The sequence below is a fragment of the Squalius cephalus genome (assembly GCF_949319135.1).
Source record: "Squalius cephalus genome assembly, chromosome: 9".
NCBI classification, from domain to species: Eukaryota; Metazoa; Chordata; class Actinopteri; order Cypriniformes; family Leuciscidae; genus Squalius; species Squalius cephalus.
Genome location: NC_137130.1, coordinates 25,199,391 through 25,213,419, shown reverse-complemented (window position 1 = coordinate 25,213,419; position 14,029 = coordinate 25,199,391). Strand labels below are relative to the sequence as shown.

Sequence of the window (14,029 nt, the reverse complement as noted above, 5' to 3'; positions counted from 1 at the left end):
TTTGGAACAACATCTTTAACCTACTTCCCACAGAAGTTTCAATGTAGCACCAACAGAGGGGGCACGTGTATCTGTTCAGAGATATTTATTCATCTATGATGACGTTTTGAAGTGGTATTTCAACACCAAATTGTTTTGCCTAAATTGTGAGAATGACATTGAAACAACTGAGGCCTTTTTTTTCTGTAACTATTTAAAGCTGTTCTGGTGTCAGTTGTACAGCAAAATGTCCTGCATCAACGTCCATGAAACTAAGTAAACCCTTTAGCTATAAACAAGTTAAATTTGGTGTGCTCAATAAAGATTGTACACAACACCATCTGGTTAACAACCTTTTCGGACTTGCTAAAATCTTCATTCATAAATAGGTATTTGGAACCTTTTTTCAATGAATTGGCTGCCCTGTAGCTTTCTATACCCCTTGTGCAGATTTGTTAATTCATGTGTAGCCTACAATTACTTTATTTTATTTATTTGATTAATTATTTTATTATCATTAATATTATTTTTTAAAGTAATTATTTATTTAGTCTTTATATTTGGATTTTCAAATTCAACCACTATCGCTTGTACTGTTATTTGTTAATATTGATGCCTTGATGCCTGTTTTATTGGTACATTTAAAAGGGACGCTTTAGCGACTGTTTAAAAGACCATTTTGGGTCTTATAAACCGTCACCGTTACGTCCCTGCAGTTGCGCGAGCATTGGTGTATTGAGGTGGCAGGAAAACAGGATTGAAAACGGGCGAAATTTCTCGAGCCTTTGAAAGTCAGAATGCTCTTGTGCTGATACAGCTGATACGCAGGAGGGCAGTAGTGCTGCAGTGTCTCGTTGTTCAGCCTGTTTGATTCTGAAACCCGGAACTGTGTGATATTATAGCCTTGCACCAACAACAGATGAACAGAAACAGTATTTGTATATAAACTAAGGTTTCTTTACATCTCATTAATAACCATTGGTTTATGCCTATTTAGACGAGCCTAAAAACATTCGATGTTCCTGAAGCGTGTCCTGTTTCAGCACTAGACAGCGCCAGGGAGAACCGAGAGTCAAAACTTTACTGTGACACATATTTCCTAAAACAAATAAGAAAAGTGCTATCTTATATTCTTGTTGTAATAAAACACATAAAATCAGTAATGCAATAGTCACAACTTTATTCTTTCCATGTGGTATAAAGTTCCGTTCAATAAAGTGCCGCTGTCACATTTTGGTAACGTTGATACTTCGTATTATTTATGTTTTATTATTATTATTGCAACGTCCTCTACGTGTTTACAACTTTGCATCAAAGTAGAAAAGCCAGAAATGCAGCATCGACCTGCGGACCACATTCATCAAGCAAGGTAATAACATATATAGCCTAGCCTATTGTTATATTCTTGGTATTAAAAATATCCACTGTAATTTAAAAACCCAGTGTAATCCAGTAAAATGGAATACAGGGTTATAATTCATTAATACCTTAAGCCTGTAAAGGCTGAAATAATAGTCAGAAATGTAAAAACAAAATGTGGGAAAAAAATCTAAAGAGAGAGAGAGAGATTGCATTTGTGCTTTATGTTTTGTAAATGGAACAGTTTATTGAACCCTTAATTAGATTTTTTTTTTTTTAAAGAGAGAGAGATAGAGAGAGCTTTATGCTTTATGGTTTGTTAGGATCAGGCTTTTTTTGGCTTATTTACTACAATATGTGAGAATGTGGAGGAGGAGGAAAATATGGAGGAGAAAAAGATACTTAAGGAGGAAAAAACACCTCAGTTTTATTCAGAGTAGAAATGTGCAGTTTGGTGCAGTTGCTGATAATTATACTGACAAAAAGTAAAATTAAATTCTGATACCTTATTATGTAAATAAATGAAATCTTTATAACAGCATAGCAGACTTAGATCAAATGTATATACATATCAGTTGTCACTCTCTCTCAGTAATATGTCTTATAATATGACATTTAAATGCTTAGTTTTATGATCAAAGCTCTTGAGTTTTCATTGCTAGGAGCAAAACATGCAGTGCAATAAAATTATGATTGAGAGATGTACCAATAAATGTTCCTCAATTTATTTAATTTTAAACTCACATTTTAACATGATTTTATTTTTTCTCTGAAAAATTATGTAGGCCTATGGTTAATCAAATTGCTCCAGTCCAATAAATTATCGTCTTGAAATATTTACTAACAATAGGCCTATGTTATTTTTACATATGGTTTAGATTTTACAGCAAAAAGACAAGTATTAGGCTAGTTTAGATGCTAAATATAAGTTTAGGTGCTAAATAGGAAAAGGATGTACCGCATGCAGTTAATTTTGATATTCTACTGGCCAGAATTTTGAGATCGCAATAGACGTGAAGGACTATAATGCATTAAGAGCTCGCTCAAGTACTGGGGAGCTAAACCATTTAGTTCTTTGTAAGTAATTAGCAGGATTTTAAAATGTACACAATGTTTAATAGGGAGCGCAGTGTTGACAGAACCGGGCTACTTATGGTCATACTTCCTGGTTCTTGTAAAAACTCTAGATGCTGCGTTTTTAGTCTCGCCGTAGCCAGACCTGACGGCAGAAGGTTTGGACTCTATCGCAGCTTTTCTTGGCGAAGGACCGCCCAAGAGGACGTTTGACTGACATGTAACGCAACCAATCACGGTTCGTTTTGTGCCGCGTCAAATTTAGGGGCGTGACATTATAATGTCGATGTCCCTACAGACCGGTGTACATCTTATAAATTATTCGTTCAAGAATGTTGTGCAAGTTTACTGTAACAATGGAGCCGCGAACTTCACATACTTTTGAAAATCAAGCGTTAAGTTGATCCTGGTAAGCGCTCATGGTCACAGTTGTAAACACAGCAGCTTTCTTCTTCCATGAGGGGTTTTGGTGTCACGCATTTGTTTCCAGACGGATTGATAAAGAACGCGACACTCGCGTCTCCCGGACATCCTGTAGAATTCAACCAATCAGATCGTGACTTTGAAACTCCTGAAGTGTTTCTAGAAAAGTGTGCCATATGCATCCTATCCAGGGGGGTAATCTATCAGCCGGAAACCGAAGCTTCCACGGGGGCCGCCATTGATTAGCAGACCATCACCTGCTGTTAGCATTCCATTGACTCCCATTCATTTTGGCGTCACTTTGACAGCGAATAACTTTACATCTGAGGCGTTTAAAGACTCCATTTGTCCATTATTTATTTCTAAAGAAACACGAAAATGTGTAAAAGGCTCCATTACCTTGTATCTTATGTAGAAGCAATTTTTGTAAAAATAGGCTAACGATTGCGTCATAACGACGCGACTCTCTGTCGCACAGAGTAATTACCTTATGGACAGGAGGAGAAGCTCGCAGGCAATGGGGGGACGTGGAGGCAAAAGGACAAAATAATTAATCAGAATACTTAGCAAAAGTTGTTCCTGCTCCTAGCTCATGGACAGCTCCTACTCACACTCTCCGTCTCTGCAAGTTTCGGAAGGGAATGATTCAGATTTCTCTTGGCACAGCTACTAGAAGACAGACGGGTTGCTCACGTCACATCTACGTCGTCAAGCTCAGTTTGAGTCTGCGCAGTACGCTCAGCCATCAGGAAGTGAGTGCTTCTAATTGACTTCACTTTTCTTCCTTGAATCCAGTGGGGTCGCTGTGTCCATTTCTTTTACTGTCTATGTATGCATCAGACGTTTAGCCAACGGTCCTTGGGCACGTCTGAGGCTGAGACTACTGCGTTTTGGACCAGCTGGAGTTTTTTTATTCTGCGTGAAGGGCAACCACCCAGTAGAGCATTACAATAATCTAGCCTTGAGGTAATGAACGCATGAACTAACTGTTATGCATTTGTCATTGATAGTATATGTCGTAGTTTAGATATATTTTTAAGATAGAAAAATGCAGTTTTACAGATGCTAGAAACGTGGCTTTCAAATGAAACATCCATCAACATCCATCAAGTGTTAGACAGTATTCTAGGTCAGTGGCTCCCAACCACGTTCTTGGAGCCCCCCCAACACTGCACATTTTGCATGTCTCCTTTGACTGACACACCCATTTCAGATCTTAGGCTGCGTTTACACTTTCCATTAACATGCGACCTGGATCCGGATGTTGTCCACATACCGGTACACATTGAAAAGACAAGTGTAAACGCGCTTCTGATCGGAATGTTATCCGATCAGCGTGTCCAGGTTCGGAGGTAGTCGAGGACGCATTGTGATCTTATCTCAGTGTAATGTAACCGCAATCCAGCCATCGTGTCTGCATTCACAGGTGGACGTCACACAAAACCCCGCCCACTGTCATATTCCCCCTCCTCTCTCCAGGAATTGCTGCACCTAGTGTGGTTTTGCGATACAGTTGAGTGTGAAGTACATCACTGAAATGTTTCAGTCCTTCGCAGTTCTCACCCGAAAGTTGCAGAACCATTCATTTTCTGTAAAGAACGCACATTTTACCCTCCACAGCTGGCAACGTTCTCGGACGCATACGTTTCTCTGTACCGTTTTCACTACGGCATCTATCCACATTATTAGTACTTGCAGCCTCTTCATTCTCCTCATTTTGCGAGATTTGTAAAATGTCCCCCGACTGAAAACTGTTTTTCCCCAAGAAAACCCACCACTTCAGGTCGACTTTGCACCGGAGCCATCCTTTTTTGTTCGCGGGAATACGAGATCCGATCTGTTTTCCAGATACAGAAGCCACTTGATGTGGACAGGTGTAAACGCACCGTGTCCTGATTGGCTTATGATCCGATCTGCTTGATCAGATCACGGTGATCGCATGTTAATGCCAAGTGTAAACGCAGCCTTTGAGTCACTACTAATGAGCTGATGACCTGAATCAGGTGTGTTTGATTGAGGGGACATGCAAAATGTGGGGGGCCTCCAGGAATGTGGTTGGGAACCACTGCTCTAGGTTATTGAAAGCAGGGGTATTTGGTCAAATAATTAGAAACTCAGTCTTTTCAGAATTAAGTAGGAGGAAATTTTTTTAACAGCTATGCATTCCGTTCATTTTGTGAATTGGTAAGTTTCTTTGTAATGCCATGCTTCCAAATGATATCTCCTTAGGGTAGCATGTACAGGGTGAAAAGCAACGGTAGTACTGAGTACTTGTGGTATTCCTTACAGAATTTGTGATCTACATTTCTTCATTTAGTGCTGATAATGGTCAAGTATGATTTAAACCATCCCAATGCAATTCCACTTATGCCAACATAATTTCAGAGTCTATTCAAAAGAAGGTTGTGGTCGACAGCATCAAATGCAGCACTTAGATCCAGTAACACTAATAGAAAGATACAACCACAATTGGATGATAAGAGCAAATCATTTGTAACTCTAATGAGAGCAGTCTTAGTACTGTGATACAGTCTAAATCCTGACTGGAAATCCTCACAGATACCATTTATTTCTAAAAAGGATTAAAGTTGTGAGGATTCTGCCTTTTCTAGAATTTTTTACAGAAAGGGTAGATTCAAGATCAGCCTGTAATTGACTAGTTTCCTGTGCTTTTTACTCCAGGTAGGGGCCAACTTACAGCTCTTTTAATATTTGACATTTTGTGCTATAACTGCCACGGTTAATGAATTCACTGTCTCTTCCTTGTCTCGTGTGATTGTGTAGTGTGTATGATTAGTGTGGGTGTGTCCTCTGATTACCACTGATCATCAGCGCCAGCTGATTCCACTATACTCAGCTATATATTCTCAGTGACTGGTGTCTTGTGTTGTCAGATCGTTGTGGTGTTCGTTCCGGTTCCCGTTTGGCATTCTCTCATGGTCTCCGTTCCTGCTGGATTGTTTGTTGTGTCTTCGTCTCTGGAACTGGACTCGTCATTCATCCACCGTGCACCTTCAGCCCGGTTGCCCGTCGAAGTCCCTGCGTCACTCTCCCACCCCTGAGTGTCATATTTTGTGTGAACCTGACCATCTCTGTTTTTTCTTGAATAAACGTGATTTGACCTGCTTTTGCCTTCTCTCTTTCGTTCATGACAATAACAACTAAATTAGCTAATGTTTTCATTTATTTCCTATAATAGCACATCATCCTTCACATGCTAAACCAACCTGATCTCACTGGAAAACGTACAAATTCTTGGCTAATTCGTACGAATTCATACGACCTCACTCGTACGAATTAGTACGATTTTTGCAAAATCGTACATATTTTACGAATTGCCCAATTCGTATGAATTCATACGAATGACCTACTACCCCTGACCCCGCCCCTAAACCTACCCATCACGTCGGTTTAGACAAATCGTACAAATTCGTACGAGTGAGGTCGTACGAATTAGCCACCTTTTTATCATTCGTACGAATTGGTCGTGAGATAGTGTTGGCTAAACATACACACACACATATACATATATAACACAGTCATCCACATTAAGACTGGGTTTTCCTGCTAAGAAAAAAGCTTAAATACCCTGCAATAAAACAAAACTCACTAGAGAAGATCTAGGAAAAAGAGTGTAGGACACAGACTAGCCCAAACTTCTCTCCTTGTTTATCTACAAGAAACTCATCTTTGATCACCAAAATTACATATTTAAACGTTTTTTTTTTTCCTGAAATTGATTAATTTATTAATTAATAGCTTGAATGTAACTCTACACCCTTGCAGAGGAATTAAAATGCAAATTAGCCCCGCCTCCACACGCTCACACCAGCTCAGAACACCTGGTCCTCTCTGTCAACTTTACTGTAGTAAACGCTGCACGGTGCAGTGGACATAGGTTTAATTTAGCCATACTGTATGTGTTTGAACCAGAAGCTGATTCAGAAGAAGTGGAAGTGTGAATTATAAAGGCTTGAATACAAGTCGATGTGTCTTATGTGTCGCTCTCTACGTTGGACACATAACAGTAATTAATATGATTAGCCTTTTGCTTGACTATGTTATCAAACAGGTAATAATGTGTTGCTAATGTTACACAAACTGTTCCCAACTTCCCATTCACCATTCTCAGAGTCAAACATCTGCCTTAATGCCTTCTAACAATCAACATCATTAGAAACGCTTTGAACAACTCAGACCGTCAGTGTAGAAAAGCATTTAGTTCATCATAAAATAGTAATACATCATATGCATAATTCACCCACTGTATTGCTAAATGTTGACTCCACTGCTTCAGAGCATAGTAATGATATGCTAAAGCCCGCCTGCAAATTTACGTGATTGGTTACAAGGTAGTTTGTGACGTAAGAAAAGTTTTTGAGAGTGTCTTTTTTTTCCACTGCAGTTTTAAAGGAGAACTCCGGTCAATTTTAACATTGAGCTCATTTTTTTGTAAAATTGGAGTGCTGTCAGTACAGAGAACAACGACAAAAATCAGTGTTGCCTACACCGTGCTATTCTCTTTTTAAAATTTGCACCCTGTTGACTTCAATGGGGCAAGTTTTAGACCTGCTTTTAGTCTCTTAACATCCTTGATGTGTCATTACAAGTGCCCAGCCATGCGATTCCTTTAGAGTTAACATGGGTGAATCTGACTGCAGTAGATGTGAAAGATATTAATAAAAGTGATGTTAATTCAGTCAGCGCTCATACCTGTATTTACATCCTGTTTTCGGTCGAAGTCCAAAGTAGTCGATTGTCGAGTTCACGCGCATAGGTTTAGTTACCTATTATCACGCGTGTGAACTCGACAATCGACTACTTTGGACTTCGACCGAAAACAGGATGTAAATACAGGTATGAGCGCTGGCTGAATAAACATAATTTTTATTCATATCTTTCACATCTACTGCAGTCAGATTCACCCATGTTAACTCTAAAGAAATCACTCACATGGCTGTGCACTTGTAATGACACATCAAGGATGTTAAGAGGCTAAAAGCAGGTCTAAAACTTGCCCCATTGAAGTCAACAGGGTGCAAATTTTAAAAAGAGAATAACACGGTGTAGGCAACACCGATTTTTGTCGTTGTTCTCTGTACTGACAGCACTCCAAATTTACAAAAAAATGGGCTCAATGTTAAAATTGACCGGAGTTCTCCTTTAAGGAGAAAATTCTCAGCAATGGTGTTGACTTATGAATTTGCCCATGGTTTGTCTTAAAGCATATTAAAAACACCACATAGACATATAAACAATAGTACAAATAAAAACTTGATTTAAAAAAAAAAACTTTTTTCTTTAAAAGTCATATACCCTTTGGGGATACGACAGGTTGGCAAGTATCCTAGCCTATAATAAGCCTTAAGAAGTTATTTACAAATGTAAACATTTAAAACATTCTTTTAATTTTTTGTTTAATTGTCTTAAGAACAATGGTGAGAAAAACATAAGGACAATATTGAGAAGAAATGTAAGGGAATACAAAATATTCTTAACTGTTTCTTAAATTAGAAAACAATAAGAAAATAGCAATTAAGAAGTATTTATTTTTAAGAATGTTTTGTGAATCCGGTTATATCGCAATGCCTAAAATTAGCCTGTGTAATAATTCAGTTGAAATCGTATAAAAGTGCAAAATTGTTTACATCTTTATTTACTCATCTCATTTCTCTGACATGGAAATTAAACAAATACTCACACATCTATAAACCACATAAGACTGTTTTTAGCCAGATCAAATGGTATTTGTCAGAACTTTGGCTAGTTCTTCCAGTAATATTATAATAACGTTCGGTCAGGATTGTGGATTTGAGAACATCGGTCAGATGTTCTCAAAAAATATTTTTGTTGGATGGTCGTAACGTTCCCGTAATGTTTGCAAGATTATACAATGGAACGTTCCCTTAATGTTCACTTAAAAAAAAAAAAAAAAAAAAAAAAAAAAAAAAAAACCTGGACGTTTTGAATGTTTAGAGAACTTTCAGAAATAACATTTTTATAACTTTATGGGGACATTAGCAAAAATTTTTTGTTTTTTTTGTTTTGCTGAGACAGTAATTTAAATTTAAAGGCCATACTTTATGGCGATACTCGCTTCAGGATGTGACGTTGGCAGAACATCAGTGGAGTTGCAACAGAGGAAACAGAAACTGTGTGACAATTGACAACCCCAAACTGCGAATAGCATTTTTTTTTTTTTTTTTTGCCTTTTCAGCTTGTTGTCACAACGGTTGTTTACATTACGATAAAGTTCTGTTTGCATTTGCATTGCCACAGTGACATTGTTTACAATACAATTTCACACACCCAAAATTTATAGTAGATCATAAAAAAAAAAAAATAAATAAAAAAAAAACTAACATACTGAATGGGGTGCACAATACTTTGGCTTAATTCACTGAGGGCCCCTTTGTGCTCCGACCTCCCCCCACTCTTAAGCGAATGGTACACTCCAAAAAGACACGGAGCATGTGAATCAAAATGAAAACACTGAGTGCCATCAGATATAGGCTACACTAGAAAGAAAGGAAATCCGGAGGGATACTAAAAAGGCAGGTTTGTCATGATCCCGAATCAGTTTCAAAGCATCTGGACTTGTTTAAACAAATTTTGTGAACCAGTCCCATACTATAGGCTTAACATCGTGATACACCAGTCTTACTAGATCACAAACCGGATTCTAAATGCTTTGGAATGGGAAAAACCTTCGCCACAAAGGATGCTAAAACTGAGTTATCCGCGCTTTGTGTAAGCAATTAAACCCATTGATCTCGAGCTGTCACAATAACGGTAAGTTTTGTGTTATTTTTCCCCATCTACGTCCTTTGTTATTCATATTTTGCGCTGTTATTGTAATCAAGTTTGCGAACCTTAATATATCGTTAAAAAATAATTATAATTCAAGTTTTATTTCAAGAGTATTGCTGGTAATGCTAATGCATATGTTGGAGGGTTTGTCCAGTCCTTTGTCCACAATGCGTTTGAATACTGTGGACAGAATTACGTTGTTAAAATGCAGTGTAAGAGATAAATGCTTTTAAGTATATTTTATCAAAGATGTTTTCTGCCATTTTCATCTACGCGATAAAAAAGGGAAAAAAAATTGGCAGCGGAGTCGTTGCCGTTGAGCCATTGTTCAGTCCATTGTGTGTGTTCTTTTGTTTCTCGCGCTGTATATACATTATCCCATATGGTGTTGTTTTTCTCCTATAGTGTACATAACAGCCGAGTACTGTGTCATGGGAGCAGCAACAAGCTGCAATCACAATATGCTCTGCTTTAGTGCTTGGTTGTGGAGAAACGTTTTTCACAAACACTTATTAATGTATCCGCCGTGAAAACAAGCGGGATTAATCTATGGAACAAGTCACGTGTGTCTCACGACAGAACTCGCTTATTGTTTTGTTATGGCGACACTATACAGTGATTCTGTACCCACACTTTACCAGTAAAATATTTCTAGATAGACAATTCACAATACGTTACACTGGAGAGGATTATACAACTTTAATATGTCAGACAGTGCTTGCATTGTTGATATGACTTTAAGAAAAGGCGTGCTTTGGTGTGTAGTGTTGAAAACCTTCGAGCCTTCTTACCTTTTTTTCCCCCCAGTCCTAATCTATTTCTGCTTATTTCAACAATATTTAGATGGGAAAATATTTAAATAAGAGCACATGTATTGAAACAATTTGCATCCTCTTGGTATTAGATTGCTTTCCATCTCTACACTCTAAAAAACAAATAAAACAAAGAAGTTTACTGAAGTATACGTTTTACAAGAAAATACTATTTCAGTGTTTCTACTGCAAAATGTCATGCTTAATTCAATGTGTTACTTACGAGACCTTACGATAGGATATACTTTATTGTCCCCTTAGGGAAATTTTTCTTGGGCTTAGTGTATGCTGCATTTTCAAATCACACAATAAATAAATCGCATGCGTCTCACATAAACAGTCCAAACAGGGGAGCAAAAAATATGGGTCATATTGCATAGCTAAAAAGGACACTATTATTTGCTGCATAAACCATAAAACCAGCAATAAATAACAATAACCAACAGTAAATAAGAATAAATGTTAAATAATCAGTGCTAACCAGAGACAATCATAGGCCTTTGTCCTTGCCATTTAAGATTCTAATGGAGGCAGGCACAAAAGAGTTTTTAAACCAGTTCAGTTGAGTCGACATATGGGCACTCTGTACCTTCTTCCTGAATGCAGAAGCACATACTCAGGATGTAGGATGTGAGAAGGATCAGCCAGTATCCTGTTTGTCTTTCAACTCCACTATTTTAATCGCAGTCTGGCCAATGTAAGAAAGTCTGTTTTTTAATTGTATAGAGAGGTTACCATACCAAGCTTGGATCCCGTACCTGATTAGACTCTCCAGAACAGTCATGATTTAAAAAAAAAAAAATTCTGACACCATACAGTTTGAGTCTCCTCTTGTTGTTTCTTTGTAATTTATAAAATTTACTAGCAATATCTAAATGAAAATTGTTTCAAAGTGAGTCCTTCACCATTTTATTTAGCAGTGAATGTAAATGAGTGTTATGTAACGTTTTATTTGGCAGATTTCTGTTTCGAGGAGAATGGGAGAAGAAATGTCCTCATTTGTTCAAGGATTCCCAATACAATGATATAAATGTTCAGACGTAAAGCACAGCTGTGTGAAACAATGCACAAAAAGAGAGGTTAACATAATGGGTGGGGTGGAAAAAGAGTGAAGAGAGTGAAGTTGTATGAAAGCCAAGTGCTGTTTTCCGTAATGATGACTATTATGTAATAATAGATGGATGGATGAAGCAGCAGTGGCCCTCAGAGATCCATGTCTAATTGAGTCAGGCTGCTGCACACCAAACATGTTTGCATTTGATTTGAGGGAAGAGTGTAAGACGAAGTTCAAAAGAGAGATAGTGATGCAAAGAATTAATAGATTTTGGTACGGCGGGAAGAAGAACCCATGATGGTAGGGGAAGAGTGGGAGAAACGGAAAAAGACATGTACAAAGGTGAGTGGGAGAGCAAGAGGAAGTCGATGGTAAGTCCATTAATCCATTTCACTGCTGTTCCGCAAAGCAGTTATAGTTTCTCCATGCCATGCAACAACACTTTTGATGTTTTGAAGCTGGATAAATTAAACCAATCATAAAATCAATTTCAATCAACAAGACTAAGTATTCAATTCTAAAATATTTTGAATCATTTTCAGAAAAATGCTTTTGAAAAATGACTTTCATGATGCAGAGAATTAACTTTTGCTACACTCTTCAAAACAAAGGTTCCAAAAGGGGGTGTTTCACATCGATGCCATAGTAGAACACCCATTTTTGGTTCTCCAAAGAACCTTTCAGTGAACAGTTCTTAAAAGAACAATTTCTTCTCTTAGAAATTTCAAACATCTAAAGAACCCCTTTTCCAGGATAAAGAACCTTTAGTGCAATGGAAAGGTTCCACGGATGTTAAAGGTTCTTCATGGAACCATCAATGCCATTACATAACCTTCATTTATAGAGTGTATACTTAAGACATTTTCATGCAGTTTGTCTGTAATCCTTTTGTCCTGTAATTACATTCATTGTCTCTTTTGTTCGAGCTGTTCTTGCACCGATCATCGCTTTCCATTCTTATCTCCTATTTGTCTCCGATCCATTTTTCTACCTTCTGCAAGCAACATGTCTTTGTGCGTGGGAAAGAATACTGGCAGATTGTAATTGTCTCATAGGCACATCACTCATCTTTTATACATCCTTGGCTTTTAAAAGGCTTTGAATGCATCTATAAGCGTGCTCTCCATATGATACATTAGAGCAGATGTTTGGTGAGTCATGTAGTGATATAAGAGCAGGCAAAATACTCCCCTGTGCATATTATACATCTCTCTACTGATCCTCTGCCATGCTATGAGATTTATGGTTTAAATTAGTGAAACACCCTGTGTTATTTGCTGTGGATGTGAGAGATGAGTGACTATCTTTGTTTGGCTTCACAATGTTCTCAAGTGAAAAAAAAAAGGACAAAAAAGATTTTTGAATGAGCTAGTGAGCTTGAACTGGAGTAATTTTATCATTTTATCCTGCCTTTCATGAATTCCCTTCAGATGCATTTATGATGCATAATTTTTCTGAAAACTTAATTTTTCAGTTTGAGTCAAATTCAAAGCTTCTTAATGGGTCAGCAGATGGTTAAGCAACAGATTACGGTTAAGCTAATGTTTGCTTGTAGACTCTGGTGTTGATTTGTAGTCGTCATGTTGGACTTGGCCGAGGAAGAACGCTTTAATCTGGGAAAAGCCTATTTAGACCTTCGTCTCTCATCCCCAGATAAAATCACCAGTGGTTTCCAAGGAATCAGTTCAGAGAAGAGAAATGTGCATTTATATGTTGAAGATGTTGCTGGATTTGGCTTTGGTGTTGGTTGAATCAGTTGTAATAAAGGCTAGAATAAAATAGTGACAAAAGAGGCTAATTCCTCTTCCATTGTATCATTAAAGTCAGCATAGGGCATGATTTGATTTTGTCCATCGGCAATTGATCATTGTGGTTTGCGATCTCATTTGATTGACAGGAAAGGAAGTTAGTTAGATTAAAGATTATGATGGCGCATTCATTTAACCGTTAAGCCTGGCATATTAAATAATTTCAGAATGCTGTTTGTTTCAAACAGAAACGTTTATTGAACCTTTAGCCCAACGTGATTTCATGAGTATTTGTATGTATTTTTTTTACGTAAAAGTGTGGTTCTACCACACGTCGCCTACATTTACTTACATTCCCATAAACGCACAATACTGATGTATTGACGGCACTAAAACGTAAATTATTTACGTGTGAACTGTACAAGTGTACATGTACAAATCCTTATTTATAAAATTGTGGCATTAAAGAGATAGAATAGAAATTTTAAGAGAAAAAATACTATGGAAGTCAATGGCTTCCGTCAACTATCTGGTTACCAACACTCTTCAGAATATCTTCTTTTGTGTTCAGCAGAAGACAGAAAGTCATAAAGGGTTGGAACAACATGAGGGTGAGTAAATAATGACATAATTTTCATTTTTGGGTGAAAGGGTGTTTTCACAGTATAATGCTGTGACTGACACCATAAAATACACCAAAAACGCAATATAAATTATATTATATAATTCTGTTGGTACCGCTTTTAACATTTTTGCAATGAATTATTGTG

The 14,029-nt window shown here is 37.5% G+C and overlaps 1 protein-coding gene across 1 annotated transcript in view; it reads left to right on the top strand.

Annotated features, from left to right (window-relative positions):
- Positions 1 to 9,299: 9,299 nt before the first annotated feature.
- The window catches only part of tmem198aa (transmembrane protein 198aa), a 23,778-nt gene continuing 19,048 nt past the window's right edge, over positions 9,300 to 14,029 (top strand). Inside the window, exon 1 of the mRNA XM_079880690.1 lies at positions 9,300 to 9,627. The gene's annotated coding sequence lies outside the window, so the exon portion shown is untranslated. The remainder of the gene's footprint in view (positions 9,628 to 14,029) is intronic.